General features: G+C 40.0%; 1 pseudogene; it reads left to right on the plus strand.

Moving 5' to 3' along the window:
* The first annotated feature begins 421 nt into the window (after nucleotides 1-421).
* On the plus strand, nucleotides 422-929 carry LOC101562897 (annotated as a pseudogene).
* Nucleotides 930-16,098: the final 15,169 nt, after the last annotated feature.

The raw sequence follows: 16,098 nt of genomic DNA on the forward strand, positions 1-16,098 counted from the left end.
TCTCTTGGGTCTATGATTGCTTTGCTTCCTAAAATTTCCTCTTTGATCATGTGTCATTTCCTGAAGACCTTAATGGGATATTGTGAATAAGGTATCCATGTTGCTGGCAAGACACCTGAAAGTTTAATTCTACTTTTTAGTAGGATTGCATTAAAAAAAATTAATAACTCTTTAATTTCCTTATTTCTCACATTTCAAATACTGGATAGTAACTTGAGACTAGAACAGAAACAATTGGATATGTGCATTTATCGTTTTATAATTTCAGCCAAACTACAGATTATTCCAATAAGCTTCATATATTATCTAAGTTCAAATACCATTTTATTGTTTCAATAAGAGAATTAAGTTTTCAGCTTTCGGCTAGGAGAAGGCTGAGATGCAACTTTCTTCTTCGTCCCCAATCCAGATTCATCCGACACCAGCCACCTCCAGCATGCCGCCCAAGTTCGACCCCAACGAGATCAAAGTCATGTACCTGAGGTGCACCGGTGGTGAAGGTGGCGCCACGTCTGCCCTGGCCCCCAAGATTGGTCTCTTGGGTCTGTCTCCAAAAAAAGTGGGGGATGACATCGCCAAGGCAACTGATGACTGGAAGGGCTTGCGGATTACGGTGAAATGGACCATTCAGAACAGATACACTCAGATTGAGGTGGCGCCTTCTGCCTCTGCCCCGATCATCAAAGTCCTCAAGGAGCCGCCAGGAGACAGAAAGAAGCAGAAAAACATTAAACACAGTTGACAATTTCGATGAGATTGTCAACATTGCCTGACAGATGCGGCACCGGTCTTTATCCAGAGAACTTTCCGGAACCATTAAGGAGATCCTGGGGACCGCCCAGTCTGTGGGCTACAACGTGGACAGCAGGCACCCTCATAACATCATAGATGACATCAACAACAGCGTTGGCCAGTGCCCAGCTAGCTAAGGAGCATGAGAAAATATGCCAATAAAGATATGATCTGACAAAAAAAAAAAAAAAGGAGTATTAAAATGTGAATCAAGTTTACTTTTTGCTTACAATTCAAGCACGGTGGCCGAAGAAACATCTGGTCTAGTCTTTCTGATGGCATGTGAAATTTACGGTGGATCTGAAGTTGTCTGCTTTTAATTTTTCCCCTTACACATGGCTCTTTAATAAAGTATCCAGAAAAAAATAAATTAAAACCAGACACTTCTATCAGAAGTTTCACATACAATCACTATAGATATGACAAAATTATATCATCGCATATGGACTAGAAACTAATTTTTAAAAGCACATTTTGTTTTTCACTGCTAATTTAATTGAAAACCTTAAACTAATACCTTATTGTCTTAAACAGTTATCATGACGTCCTGAAAGACTGTTGAAGCATTGTCAGCCCATGAAATAATTCCTACCGATCAGAAAGAATTGCGCTTGAAATCATGTTTGCAAAACAAGAGTCTAAACAATCAGCATTCTTAAAAGTTTAATGTAATTTTCCCGCATAAATTTGATCGCATACCCTTTCACACTCTTGAATTCCAGCCCTAAATTTTCCACTACTTGTATTTGATTCTCTCTTTTAGTTGCTACTTGATGCATCTCCTCTTTTCTTAGTTTTTGTCATTTTTATTGGCCCATGTGTGCAGAATCCTGTGACTATTTTCATTGTGGGACGTTGGCCCTGGATGTAACTCCTCTTGGTTCTTTCATCCCCTTCCCTTCCACAAGTCTCTTTCTCAAATGTAAAACATCAAAATATTCAGTATTCCTTACCTTTCCAAGATAATTCATTCCCCCCATCCGGTATTATTTCTCTTGGCAATATGCTACCATCTGTCTTCCGATAGAAGATGTCATCAACTATAAAATGCACATTTACTAATAAAAGAAAATAATACAACACTTAAATCCTGATGCAGTACCAATTATATCTTTGTTTAAAAGAGTTAAAATGCACATATCAGAAGTCAAGAAATATGGTAACCATCCATCTGCATATATTTTCTTCCTTTTGTTATTAGTAATTAACTTTTTTTTTTTTTTTTTTGCAGAACTGGGGATTGAACTCAGGCCCTTGTGCTTGCCAAGGAAGCACTTATTCCACTGAGCCATCTCCCCGGCCCCTAGTAATTAACTTTTTTAAAAAAACTGTCTTTGGAAGAAAGCCTGTGTTTTCCAGCCTCCTAATTACTAAAACTAGCTAACAGATGAGGTGATAGCCAATGAAATATCAGATGGCCACTTCTGAGCAACTGCTTTTAAAAATGGGTACCAGGGGGCCGGGGAGATGGCTCAGTAGAATAAGCACTTGCCTGGCAAGTGCAAGGGTCTGAGTTCAATCCCCGGTTCTGGAAAAAAAAAAAAAAAAAGGGTACCAGTCACACTTTCTTTTCAATGCTTTTATTTATTCTATCCTGATATCTAAATGGAAATGTGACAACTCAGATCATGAGGATAAAAAAATCCATGTGTGGATGAGAGAATAAGGAACTAGGAGGAGCCTGAATACTCCAACTTCCCTGATTCCTAAGAACTGCCAACCTGTTGTTCTTCCTGCAATATTCCAGTTTTCCCTCTGTTGATAAGAATACTCTCTTTTTTTGTTTTTTCTCTTTCATTTATGTATTTGGTACAGGGTCTTACTCCACAGCTCGGACTTGTGATCCTCCTGTTTTCAGCCTCTGCAGCTGTGTGTCACCATGCCCGGACTCCATTGCTGGCTAAGCACACCCCCCAGGGCCGGGCCAGTGTGCCCTTAGGGACTGAGGATCGAACTCTGGTCCCTGCTCTTGCCAAAGCAGGCACTTAGTCTGCTGAGCTATCTTGCCAGCCCCAGAACACTCTCTTCTTATCCAGACTAAATTTTATGGCTAGCTCCCCCAATAATCTCTACTACTGCCTTGCTCCCCTCACCTCTTGTACTCACCAAAACTACCACGTCTGTGAGATGCAGTTCTTGAGCCTTGATCCACACCCGCTTACCTGAACCCTTCTGCAGTGGGCAAACACCGAGCCGTAGCTTATTTGTCTTACCCCACCACAGAGCTCGAGTTGGCCCTAATGTTCCTCGGCAATGATACTGAACTGGCCTAGGACCTTGTCACATTCATTTTCTCACTTATGTAGCCGACCCTCTCACACCTTCTTTCCTAGCCTCAAGCCTCTATCACTGGCTCTCTGGTCCTCACTGTCTTACTCCTGCCTGCATATTTCACTGGGAAAATAGAAGCCATGTGAACAGGTCTTCAGACAGCCCTTACCTTATCATTTACCGGCAGCTGCACTCACATACTCTACTTTTCCTCCTGCTACCACAACTGAGCTATTCATGCCCCTATCTAAAGCTTGTCCTTTCACTTATGTACAAGAGTCAATCCCATCCTGAGCCACCTGTCTAAGATACAACCCCTTCCCCTTTACCCATAAATGGCTTGTTCTTCTCTGAAATACTCTCTCTGGCTGTCAGCACGATGTTATTCTCCCATTGAGAAAAGAACAACGTACTCTGACCCAATTTCTTCCACTAGCTGCTGTTCCTCTCTTTGCAGTAACACTGGGGGGCAGGGTGGGGGTTGTACCCTACCTGTGATCCTTTTCCTTCTGTTCTGTATTCAGCTAACTCTGGTCCTGCTTTCCTACCCACCACTCCACTGAAAGCTCCCCTCCAAGGTCACCCGTTGCTCTTACCGAAATATTCCAGTTCTCTCTCCATAAATAAAACTGAGACTTAGTCCTTAGCTTCCTTGTCATCTGACCTATCACTTAGTGTCATTTCCTGTCCAGTTCTCACTCAGTCCACTTGCTTCTCTCGGGTCCTAGGACAGCACGTCGTCCACCTTTCCCTCTTGCCTCAGTTGGGTGTTCCTTTTTGCTCTTGGGGCTTATTGATTCTCTCCACAGCCCACCAATGTTGGAGGCATCCAGGCTTATCCTTGGGTCTTCTTTTCTTTTCCCTCAATAACAGTATCCAGTCTCGTGGCTCTCATCAGTCTAACTTATATAAGAAGAGCTCCCACACACGTACTCTCCAACCCAGCCCCTTTGCTTTCTTTGCAGAATTATATTTTTACCTGTCTATTTCCTCACCTGGATATGTAGTTAATATTGCAAAATTAAAATACCCAAAGTAGAACTCCCAATTTTCCTAAAATCTGTTCCACTCGCAGCCTGCCCTACCTTCACTGAGGGCAACTTTATCCTTCCAGTTCGTGGTTACGTTTTCCTTGACATCTCCCTGTCTCTTTGTGGTGCTCACTCTGAAACATGCTAGAATGTTTCTGAAAAACAATGGCCGGAGTGGCTAAAAAGTCCCTAGGCATGAGCTCTGACAACAGCCAAGGGCCCACAGTTTCCAGCGATGACTTCAATGACTTCTGACCATTAATGTTGGGAGAGGTCCAGAAGGACATAAAGGAGGAAGCCTACGTGCCAATACTAGAAGAGCACAGTGATATTTGCGACATCGTTAAAAGCCTTCTTAATTCTTTCTTTCTTACCACAATAAATTCCTTTGGCTCTACCCTCAAAGAACCACTCCAATGTGACCATTCCCACCAACTCTGTTGCTAACACACAGATCCAAGCTATCGGCACCCCTTGCCAGATTGCTGCAAATCTTTTAACACGTGTCCCTTCTTCCATCCTTGCCTGTGACAGCATGTTTTTGGTACAGTGGCCCCATGGATTTCTCAGAATATAAAGCAATTTATACGATTCCCTTGCTCAAAGCCCTTTGATGGGTCTTCGCACTGCAATTGGTATGTGCTCCATTATGACTCTTACTTCATCTGATGCTGCTGTCTCCTTCCCCTCTCTAATATTTTCTTATGCAACTTCTGTTAATAATCAATGTTCTGTGCTGCTTAGTCTCTCTGTCTGGAACACACTTGTCTCACATATCAACCTGGTTAACTCCTACTTTTATATATACATAGAACCAGGGATTGAACTCAGGCCCTTGAGTTTTCCAGGCAAACGTTTACTCTGCTGAGCTAACTCCCTGGCCCCTCCTTCTATTCTTGAATCTTTGATCAAATGTCACCTTTCTAGTGAATCTATCCTTGACTTATGCCTCACTCTACATCCTGTGAGGAGAACAAACTAGTTCAGGTATTTCAAACAGATGACAGATTATGGTTCACATGGAGAATATATCCCCTCAAAGCCTCATTACCTCCTATGTGGGGCTTCTGGAAAGTCATAGGATTGTGGGTATAGCTGATTTGCTATGAGAAGGAAGGTTCTGGTAGGAAGAGGTGGCACAACCTGGCCAAGTGTATTTGCACCTGCAGCAACACCCTACATTTTCTGTTTCTTGACTACAATGACCTGAGCAGCCATCCTCCACCCAGTCCCTCCCACCATGCCATCTCTGCTCTGGAGCCAGCCAACCATGGACCAAAAATATGAGCCCCAATACATACCTCTTCTTTTAAGTTGTGAGTATTGTGCCCCAGCAGTGAGAAAGTGAAACTCAGTTCAGTGACAGTCCATTTAATTCAGAAAAATTGAATTGCTGGAGGGCAAACCTGGAAGAGCAAGTCATACACTAGCATCATCAGGACTTGCTATTGCCTCAAGGGCTAAAACACCACAGGGAATAATGGCTGGGATAGCTGGGATGCGAAACTGCAGCAAGGGCTGTTCAGCAGGAGCTCGATGAGAAGGGAGAACATGTCCCACAGGAACTAACATCATGAAAGAAATTGCAGGCACTATGAACAATAAACTCATCCCCAAGTTGAGAGACAGGATAGGGTAGGAAGAGATAAGGGAATAAACACAACTAACTTGGCTTTCAATCTGCCAGTACCTCTCATTGGCTAAGCCTACCTAGTGGCCCGAAGCCAAGAGCTGGGAAAGAATCTACCCCCAAGCTGGAGAAAGTGCAGCATGTCACCCTACCCAGAAGTGCAAGCTCCCAACCCTCACTGCTGATTAATTGCAACTGCTCCTTTCACCCTACCCTCCTTTCTTTTCTACCAAGATCCCTAGTTGTAAGTGACAGAAACTTACTGTGGCTACAGTAAAGGAAGTTACTGAAGACATGTTGAGAGGAAAAAGAATCCCAAGAGTCTGAAGAACTCAGCTATATTTAAGTAGGGCAGTAATTAGGGGGATCCAGGCAGAAAGCAGGACCAACGCCAAATCAGGCAGAAAAAACTAGCCTGGGAATAGGGAGATGGCATAATGGAAAAATGTTTGCCTTGCATACACAGGCCCTAGGTTCAATCCCCAGCACTGCAAAACATAAAACAGAACAAAACAAGAGACAAAGAGAACAGCAGTGCTAATTATTGAAGCTGTCCTACCAATTTGGTTTGAAACTGTCGCATTGCTATTTGTTTCTCAATAAAATTATGGGGAAAAAAAGAGAACAGCAAAAAATGCTCCAATGAGGATGTTAATGTAGCTTTAAATGTAGGCTACATAGCAGCCTAGATCTCATACCTGGAACCTAGCCACTGGGGTCTGAAAATGTCCTCATGACTACCATGACTGTGAACCTGGGCCTTGGCTATCAATGGCTCTCTGTCCACAATGCAGGGCAAGTGTGTCTTCATGCCAGAATTTGAGCATACGAGTCTTCTGTCATAGCTTGCTAAAAGCAAGAGTGCAAAAATGCACTCTTGCTTTTTCCAGAGATTTCCACTAGTGTTACGGTTCAGTTGCTCAACAGTCTTTCTTTAAGACAGTTTTATCGTGTGTTTTTCCTTCTGGATATCACAATTTGCTATCTTTCCATCTTCTAATATTAATTTCCTCATTTTTTGGATGCCCAATTGCTAAGACAATGTCACCAAATTTATTATTTTTAGCAGTACTTCACTTCTGATATGAAATGTGTAATGATTTAAAATAATGTGTTTCTTCTCAAATATTAACCATGCAGTTTGATTTTTTTTCATGAAAAAAAATAAAATAATGTATTTCTTTCCAGGTGTGGTGGTGCACACCTGTAGTACCAGCACTCAGGAGGCTGAGGCAGGAGGATCACAGCAAGTTCAAGACCAGTGTGGGCTACAAAGTGAGCTCAAGACCAGGCTGAACTACATAACAAGACCCTGCCTCAAAAACAAACAAACAAAACCAAAAACAAAACCCTCACGCATATAACGTCCAATGTATGTGTTCCCATTTATTTTTTCTTTGTTTGTTTGTTTTTTTTAAATTGGAATCTCACTATACAGTACAGGCTGGCCCTGAATTCACTTATGTAGCCCAGCTTGGCCTTGACCTCACTGCGATCTTCCTGCCTCAGCCTCCTGGTGCTGAGATCACAGGTATGCGCCCCATGGCCAGCTGGCATACCTGTTGTGATTCTCCTCTACAACGTTTCTGGAATCAAGACTCACTCTAGGGGCTGGTGAGATGGCTCAGTGGTCTAGAGCACCTACTTGGAACAAGCTTAGCAAAGCACAGGGACCACTGTTCAATCCCAGCACCACATGCCAACCAGCCCCGCCCCCCTGGTGGGCTGAGCTGGCCACACACACACACACACACACACACACATAAATAAATAAAATTAAAAAAAAAAGACTCACTCTAGCTAGTGGGCTCAGTCTTCTTCATCACGTTTGCAGTGTGCACCCCCGGAGACAACACGGATAAACAGCATAAGAAATCATCTGCTGTGAAAGACTTTTCAAAGGCCAGGCCCAGCAGCAAAGTGTACCCTGTTAGCTGGAGCTCAGTCCCAGAATTACACCTAAATTCAGGGGAGCCAGGGCAGTGTGGTCTAGCCAGGTGCTGAAGCTAAAGGACAAAAAGTAAAATGAAAAAGAAAGGGGTAAAACCAATTTTTTAAAAAAGCCGGTCTATTTTTGCTCTCCTGGGTGAAAGAAGTAAAAGGATTTGCTTGGGTGTCAGCTGTTTGAGAATGTTTGGAAAATATAAATGTGAGTAACCCAAATAACATTGTACATCAGACTCGGGGAGATATTTTTCTGGGAATACCCTTCTACCAAACAGCATGCCCTGCACAGTTCTTACCCCGCTGGCCAAGGAGTGGGTCCCTTGCGTCATCAAGGCTGTCTTGGAATCACTTGCAAACAAGCTGTATCACCTTTCAAATCTTTGCAGCAAACTGTGCTATTTCCACAAACCTATTGATTTGCAGATTAAGAGTTAATTAAGCATAAACATCATAAAATAAATAATCTGTCAGTCAGGAATAAGAAATCATCTGATCCTGGTCTTTTAATTTTCAAATGACTGTTTTGTGCTGTTCCATTGTATTATGGGTGCTGGCAGTTAATAAGCACTGAAAAGAATATTTTCAAGGAATGAAAAAGAAACAGTGCTGAGTATTAAAAAGCCGACTATACAAAAGCACAATATTTTTTATAGTTAATTCAATGCTTTCAAAGTCAATTTTCCCCCATTTTTAAAAAAATTTTTAAGTGAGGAACATGGTAAACATCACCAACAGATCCTCCAAACAGATGAGTCTCTCTTAAGCTCTTCAAACCTAATTATGAGAAAAGCTGCCAACTCTGTCTGCCGAATCTTCTCTTTCCGCTTTGCTCTGGAGTACCTCGCATTAGGCACTAAAGACGTTGAGCAAGAGGAGTCGCTAGATTATATTACAGAAGGAATAATAATTTCTGGAAGACATCAAGATTCCAAAGCTTGCCTTGAAGTCATCAATTCATCACGTGGCCCAATGGCAACAACTGAGGAAAGCAGGATGGAGCTATCCCATGCCACTAAAAGGCTCAGCATACTAATGGCCCTTTGACACCACAGCCATTCAGAAATCAGACTTTGTCATGCTGAAGAATAGACCACTCACCCCCAACAGGAAGCGCTGGGGAGGCAAACGTGACAGTAATTCCCTGTCAGATAAAACTAAGGTATTGTTTTGGATTCTATCATATGTGAAAAGAATTGCCCAGTCATAAATTAAAAATATTCTTTCTTCACCTGTTAGTCGCTCCATGTTAGAGGTGAGTATCTGTGAGATTAACATTAGATTCTAGTTTTTGTTTTTTTTTTTTTTAAATAGGTCTCAGGAATTGGAATTAGGTCACCTGCTATATTTTGGTACGCTTGAGTTTGCTAAAGTTTGCAAATACAGCTAAGGAAAAAAAAAAACCTAATATGTTTCAATGATTCCCTACCTTTTATTAGCTAGATGCAGACTGTGGTATGAGAAAATGAGGAAAGTAAGGAATAGTCTGCTTCAACGTTCCTTTTCGCTGTCCATAGTTCCATACTTCTAAGTGATCTTGTATTAATGCACAACAAAACACTGGAAACAATTCAGTGGAAAGCCAGTTTAGAAAGCTGGTCACAGTCCATGGAAACTTCGGGAGGTGCAGGGACTTCCACATTAACACATCAAAACTAATTTGAAGAGGATTTAATTGATCTGTGGGTTGTCAAAGGAAGACTTCAGCTTGTAAATCAGGCAGTTGTCTGCTCATTACCTTTTCTTCTTTTGAAAACAGAGCGATATAATCCAAGTATTTTACATGTTTGTATGTATTTGTGACTTCCCAATTTAGCTGTATATGGAGTGTTTGATTTTGCACAATTATCTTTTGTTTGAATCACGTTTCAAAAACGGAATATTTATTTCAGGGTGATCATCTCTTGTTCCGTGAAAGAGGGGGAAACGGTTTCAAAGCAGGGAGACTTCATCAAAGACCCTTGTAATCCCCATTGTGTCTGTGTATTCTCCTCATCAGTTTAGAGAATGTGATAAATATCTCATTGAATCAAACTTAGCACTTACTTTTTCAGGCCCCGACAATTTAAATGTGGTGCAGCAGCGGTCTATTCAGATACAGTAATTTGTTTACTACATTGAGCTGCTCTTGAATATTAACAAAAATCACTTGCAGTTCTTTTCAAAGTGGCCCTTTGGCTAGCACTAGGCTAATTTTTTTCTTATGTTTTCATTTTTATTGCACTGTGATATTTGGGGAAAAAGAAAAGGGAGGAAGATCAGGTTTTGTGACTCAACGTATTTTACTGAACCCAAGAAATGAATATTGCAAGAGGAAAAGAAGCTTTTAAAAGTTTCATTTAGTACTAAACACATCCCTTACACGCTCAGCTCCAGCTGCATTTTCTTGCAAAAGCAAGTATTAGAGTTTTTGAGCGCTGCAGGTTTACAAGGCTATGGCTTTTATTGTTGATTGCTCAGCTACCTCCAACTGAAAAAGATGAACTTTTAAATTTTAATTTTCTCTTGCCAAGCTTCCACATGGCTTTGATTTAATGTTCACCAAGTGATATCTTTATTACTCCACTTCTTCCTCTTCTTGAGATGTATTGGGTAATTATTTTATCCCTTTTGAATCAACAAGAGTGACCAAAGTTACCAGAAGATTGGGAATCAACTAGATATTTTATTAGTTTTGATTCTTTAGTTTTAAAATTTATTGGTTTTAACATTGAGGATTGTCAGAACAGTTGTGTTATGAGAGGAAAATTGCAGGGATATGTATCCATATATCCATGTATATATATCCATATATACACATATGTGGTGGTTGTTGCTCTATTTTTGTCCTGGAAGGAGAAACACTTTATTTTAAAGTTTTTAGTAAATTAAATAGAATTGATATTGTGGGTAATTTATGGATGTCTGGAGTTTCATTCATTTCGTAGTATTCATAAATAATCTAAACTTTACAAAACTCTTTAGTAAATACATAATAGCGTTGGAGTACCAACCAGTAATATCATCCTCACATGAAGTCTTTTGAAATAAAAAGTTGTCTCAGGTTGTCCCTGATTTTCTTTCTGATGTGTCCATATCAAAATGCTTAAGGACTACTTAGTGACAATGTTTTATCTTCCTTACCGGTCCACATTTTTCTCTCTATTTTTTTATTTTTTATTTTTTATTTTAAGGACTTGGATGCTGCAAACGCTTTTGAAGTAACTGTAAATAAAGGAGGATGCCTTCGGGGACGCGGTCCACCTGAGCTTCCTCCCTGCTCAGTAATTTCCATCGGGACGCGGGAGATGGAGCCTCACTTCCCAGGGCCGCTGGCTTGTCCTGGTTTAGGCTGCTTTACTGTCTGCACTTCCCAGTCCGCCTTTCTTCTCCGGCGCGGTGAGCACCCCATCCCCTCAGGCTAGGAGGCACCCCAAATGGCAAGACAAGGAGGCTAGGTCTTTTTGGAACATCAGTTTGCTCCGCCATAAGTCATTTAAAACTTCATGTTTCTTTGAAAATACAGATGTATTTGTGAAGCACAGTGCAAAATTACCATAACTGTTTAAACCAAAGTAAAACTTTAAAGAAATTTGGAGACCACAGAGCTTCTCCAGCCATTATCGGCAGTTCATTCGCTGCTGCTGTTGGAGTGCACAAGTAGAAATGTGTAAGAGGGGCCAGGGAGATGGCTCAGTAGGATAAGCGCTTGACTGGCAAACGTCAAGGATCTGAGTTCAATCCCTGGTTCCACAAAAAAAAAAAAAAAGAAAGAAAGAAATGTGTAAGAAACTCTGAATTAAAACACAGGAATGCGAAATCATTGTTTTCTTTCCTAACTTTAGGGTAGTTCATATATTCATCATTACATTCAATGAGTTATTTTAATCCTATATCTTTGGTTTCTGAAATTTGGGCTTTTGAACGAGGGAAATTTCAGGACAACAGTATGAGCTCAACTACAAGCCAGCTTGGGACATTTGTGGTACTTCAAGACTATTGAATTACTGAGGCATGTGTTTGGAAGTAGTGACAATATTTTTTTTGTGTGTTCTTTTTTCTTCTTTTAAAACATTGAGGGGGCCAGGGAGATAGCTCAGTAGAATAAGCACTTGCCTGGCAAGTGCAAGGGCCTAAGTTCAATCCCTGGTTCCGCTAAAAAAAAGATAATAATAAAAATTAAAAAAAAAACAAAACATTGAGAATAGTTATCCTATCGGTAAAAAGAAAAAAAAAAGATTTTTTTTACTTGAACACATAAATATAACAATGCAGAAAAGAAAAGAGAAGAAGCTAAAATTTATCCTAGGTCTCATCATAGTGAGAGTAACCCTGTCTGTTGAACAGAATGTTTGTTGGGTGACTTACACAATTGAAAAATCTTAACACACACAGAGACACCATAAAAATAAGCAGACTGTAACACCGTACACTCTGTTTTATTATTATTTTGATACTGGGCACTGAACTCAGGTAGGCTTTACCACTAAGCTATTCCTCCGTGTTAAAAAAAATTTTTTTTTGAGACAGGGTCTTTGTTAACTAACTATAGGTGTGCACACCAAACCTGGCTACTTGCTTTTTTTCTGATTTCAAAAAGTCAAAGACAACAAATGCATGTCTCTATCTTCATCTGTTCAGTATATTTTCATGCATTTCTAAACCATTTATGTACCCATTGTTGTTATGACATTTAATTTTTTAATAAAGGCATTGTGAAGACATAAATCTTTTGACGCTGGAGCCTTCTCAGGTTTATTGCAAAAATAAATATTTCTAATCTATCTTAACTTTTCAACTGAAGAACACAAAAGATAGCCCTTGTACATATTTATAAGTTTATGTACCTATCTTCATAAATATGTATGTTTGAAGTGTATATATTTATTTTTGTCATATTCATGCTTAGATTCCACTGGCCATTTAAAATGACGCTCTCCAGATTACAAAAAGAAAACCCAAATACCTTTACTAATTCTACAAAATGGTAAGTTACTTGGTAATCAAGCCTACATATGCTTGCAGCATCACCCCTTCCTGTGAAAGATGCTTTTCACAATTGTAATCACGGCCTTGAGGACAAATCCACCTAAGTGGACCTTAATTTGCAGTGCAAGCGAACAACTTCAGCGTATCTTCCTCGGTTATTCTTGTTCCTTTCCTGTGCTTCTTCTCACGGAGTAAGTCACCCAAACTGAATTTCCTCTGGAGAAACTGTACCCACTTTTGCTGCATAATCTCTCGAGGGTAAAGGCTCTGGGGATCTTTGTACATAATGGAAGAGGAGAGCCCTTTCGCTGCAACTGTCTTAACCCTCACGATGTCTTATGTTTTGTGAATGGGGAAGCCATCATTTCTTCTGAGGCATCCAGAGACAGAGTCTGAAAGATGTTTGCTTCTCAGTGATTTTATTGAGTAATGTATTGAATAGATGAAGTTAATAATTCCTAAATAGGTTCAAGTTAAATAAATCCCCTGTAACTATAATTTCTAGTTATTTTGTAACCTTGGGGTGTATCTAACTTTACATCCTAATGTTTTGTAAGGAAGAAGGCATTTGTCTTATTGAACTAATTCACTTTTTTAAGTTGATGATGAAAAATAAACACATTACTTCTAGCTGAATTTGGCACATTAGTCCTTTACACAGAGATAGCTTTCCGCTTAACACTTATTTTCTTATCCATATCAATATCGTAAGTCAGAGCTTATATAAATCTGTTATAGGTAGGATCACACAATAATTTTGTACTATTTGTAGCTAAATTTAATATGGAATTAAAGAACAGTCTTTTCTTTGTTTCTTAAATTGTTCCCAAAAGAAAATTCATAGACTCACACCTCTCCTCCAGTTACTTAACCTGTAAAAAATTGTCAAATATAATTGATCTATATTTAAGAACATGGAAGTCCAATGGAGGTATTGGGTTTCTCTTTTTTAAATTCTTCTTTTAAAAGTGGCCTTAAAGTTCTCCAGAGTGCTTGCTTTAAGGTAATAAAGTGAACCCCGTGAATCGTTTAAGGTCTCCTTTTCTCGTGTCTCCTGGCAGGACATACCAGCTTTGCTTGCTTTTCTTATTTTGAATCTTCTCTAGAGAGAGACAAATTATGGCACACTTAACAGTTTCATAACAATGCCTAGAAACTTGATTTCTAAGATCTATATTTTTTGAAATTCTGTTTTGTGTTGGCTTTAAGATGAAGCCAAATAGGACTTCAACTATTTAGGAAAATAATTTTCAAATCTTCTATAATTAGCCATTTGTTCCTTCATTGCAAATCCAACTCATATATACATTTCATGTGCTTAAATTAAAAACAAAATCATGGTGATGCTAAAGTAACACATGTTCGTCATAAAATATTTAAATATAGAGAAGTATAAAAGGCTTCCAATAATGTTCATATCCAGTGATAATTACTATAGGCACTTTGGTGCGTGTATCCTACTCTTTGTCCTCTCTCTGTCTCTACTGAAACATACATTTATCTCTCTCTGTGTCTATTGACGTATAAATTTCAATCTTTCATTTGTCCATATTGAAACAGCTTTTTAGAGGAGAGATTATTAGCCTAGAGTATGACATTTCTATTTTTACTTTTTTTGGCAATACTAAAGATCACAAAGGGCCTCGCATATGTTAAGTGCTGTACCACTGAGCTACATCTCCAGATCAAAAATTTGTATAGTTTTAATAGTCTGGTTATCTTGCCACATTGCTTTGAACAGAGTCATACTAGTTTATATCTTCCCATACATAATGAACATATGTATGTATGTACATTAAATCCTTGTTCAATTTGAGGCTCTATTAATTTGACTGGCGTAGTAGACTGAACGGTAATTTTCTGTCCCAGAAGATGTGTTCACATCTTAATCCTGGAAATCCACACAAATACCCTATATGAGAAGAGGGTGAATATTGGCTTGTGTTGCAAAAGATGTGCTTGAGTTACAAGTCTTGAGAGGAGGATTTACCTAGGAATATTTTGGTAAGCCCTAAATCAAATCTCATATATTCTCACAAGAGACAATCAAAGCAAGCTTTGAGACAGATACATAGAGCAAAAGGTGAGGGGAAGAAGGAGTCAGAGACTGGAATGATATCACAACAAGTGTGGGGATGTCAAGCTAGAAATCTCTAGAAGGTGGAAAAAGGAAGAAACGGAATTTCTCCAGAGCCCCCAGAGGGAGCCAACACCTTAATTTCCAACTTCTGGCCTACAGAACTGAGTGGGGGAAAAAAAAAACAAAACCAAAAGCCAAAACACTTCTATTGTTTTAAGCCACCAAGTTGTTGTGATTTGTCATTTCAGCCACAGGAAGCAAATACAATTGGTAAGATTCATATTTTACTGTTGTTTTAATCTGCATTTCCTTCACTCAAGACATTGTTATTTTACATTTTATTTATTGAATTAATAATGAGGTTGAGTGAAGGAGGAAAACAACGCAGGACGGAGGGAAATTAGTTTGGAATTGAAACACTTTAGAAGAGAAAAATAGTGTGGCTTGAATTAAGGGGAGGCAGAGCATGGAAGAGACAGGGGGCTTCGCTGAAGGTCAAGGAGACAGAAATCGGTGCTCGGCTGCACAAAGCGGGGTGTGGCAGTCATGGGCTACTGGGTAGCACCACACCAATCACAGAGGTGGAAAATTAGTGTGGAAGAGAAAGTGGAGAATTCAGGAGCCTGGACAGGTAGCTCCATGGGAAAAAGCTTGCCTCCCTTGTGCCAGGACCTGGGTTTGGTTTCCAGCACTGCGAAACACAGTGGGCAGGACTGTACAGAGTGCCTCTGAGACATGCAAATGAAAATATCCAGCAGTAGAATGTTGACCATGTATGTCAAGAAACGCTTCAGCCAGAGAGCTTGGAGACTCACAGTTTGAAAGTCGTCAGCATGTTGAGACCTTTCTAGGTAGAGGGTAGGAATTACAAAGAGAACAAGGCCTGGGATGGAACTCTGAGGAACAACACATCTTATATAGCCAGCGAAAATGAATCCTTCAAAGGTGATTGAGAAGAAGCTAAACGGAATCATAGAGAATCAGAGAAAAATGGTTTTTAAGGACAAAGTCATGAAAAATATAAAAAGCTTTAGGAAATTTTTTAAAAAATGAAGATGAAATAGACTTTAGCAAAAAAAGATATTTTTGGTGGCTATGGCACCCTAGAATGAGCACTGCTTAGATTTCTATTCCAGATGGAAGCTGGCAGCTAAAAGTACAGCGTGCAAACAGACAGCAGTTGCCAGCCCTTCCGGAGTCACCTAAGGTCTCCGACTGAGGCCAGTCTCTTCCGGGGCAGCTCCACACAGTGATCAACTGAAGGATCTAGAAGGGCATTCCTTTGCTCCAGAGTGTTCTGTTCAACTAGTCAGAGAATTTTCAGGTACCCATCACCATACGAATGCTTTCTGCATTCCACTCTCGATGTTTTTCCCTTTTTC

Source organism: Octodon degus, unplaced genomic scaffold, assembly GCF_000260255.1.
Source record: "Octodon degus isolate 3935 unplaced genomic scaffold, OctDeg1.0 scaffold00001, whole genome shotgun sequence".
Classification (NCBI taxonomy): Eukaryota; Metazoa; Chordata; class Mammalia; order Rodentia; family Octodontidae; genus Octodon; species Octodon degus.